Source organism: Apodemus sylvaticus, chromosome 1, assembly GCF_947179515.1.
Source record: "Apodemus sylvaticus chromosome 1, mApoSyl1.1, whole genome shotgun sequence".
Lineage (NCBI taxonomy): Eukaryota > Metazoa > Chordata > Mammalia > Rodentia > Muridae > Apodemus > Apodemus sylvaticus.
Window position 1 is genome coordinate 170,431,107 of NC_067472.1, and position 982 is coordinate 170,432,088.

A 982-nucleotide genomic window follows, 5' to 3' on the forward strand; every position below is an offset into this window, starting at 1 on the left:
GCAATGAGGCAAAGGATCTGCCTGGATAAAACACAAGGCTGGCCAACTCCTACCCCATCACACACCAAGCGGGCTGCAGGTCCCTAGGAGGCAGTGTCCCACCCGTCATGCCTCCTTGCAAGTCTCCATCCAGGTCCTGCCCACCCTGGGGTCATCCCTCAGTCCACTCAGGCCCTGTCCTGTCCTAGACTTGGAGAAGAGGTAATGGGGAGAGGACATGAGGGAGCTGGGCTTCCTTCCAGCAGGACAGGAGGCTGCAGGGGCCCTCACCCTGTGGTGGCACAGTTGGAGACTATAGCGGTGCCCCGGTGCCTCAGGATTGCAGGTGCTCTAAGGGAACACAGCCTGTGGCGGGACCTGTGCCAGCGGCTGTCGCAGGATAGGGCTGAGGAGCTGATGGAGTGGGAACGGGGCAGTAGGGACCCCCATGTGTGGGTCTGGGACACAGGAAATCAGCGTCATTGCACCCCCAGCCTGTCCCCTGCGTTCCTGAGCCCCAGGGGGGAGGGACTCCGGCTAACCAAATGGCAAGCAGGAAAGGACAGTGACTGCGGCCAGCACAGCAGGCGCCCTCCTATGCATCAGTCGCTCACGCCTGTGGAGGGCGGAAGCTGCTGGATTTTGTGCCAGGCCATGCCAGGGCCCACTGGGTGGCAGAGGGGGTTTGGCCTTAGGACTTACCCTCTGGTTTCCAATGACCCCCTCCACATGGCATCCCCGAGTGCTTACATATACATAGAGTTCCCATGAGACCGGGGAGGGGGGGTGGGAGTGGGGGGGAGGGGCGGGTCCCCATAAACATGACCGACCACCCACCCCCTCACACAAACAGCAGAGGCAGACACACCCTCACACACGGCCTCTCTAATCTGTGGACACAGGGCTGTGTGCCCCCCATGCAGGTGCGCATGAGCACACACACACACACACACTCCTGCAGCCTCCAAGATTTTAACCCAGATAGAAATATGTGTGCTGCCGC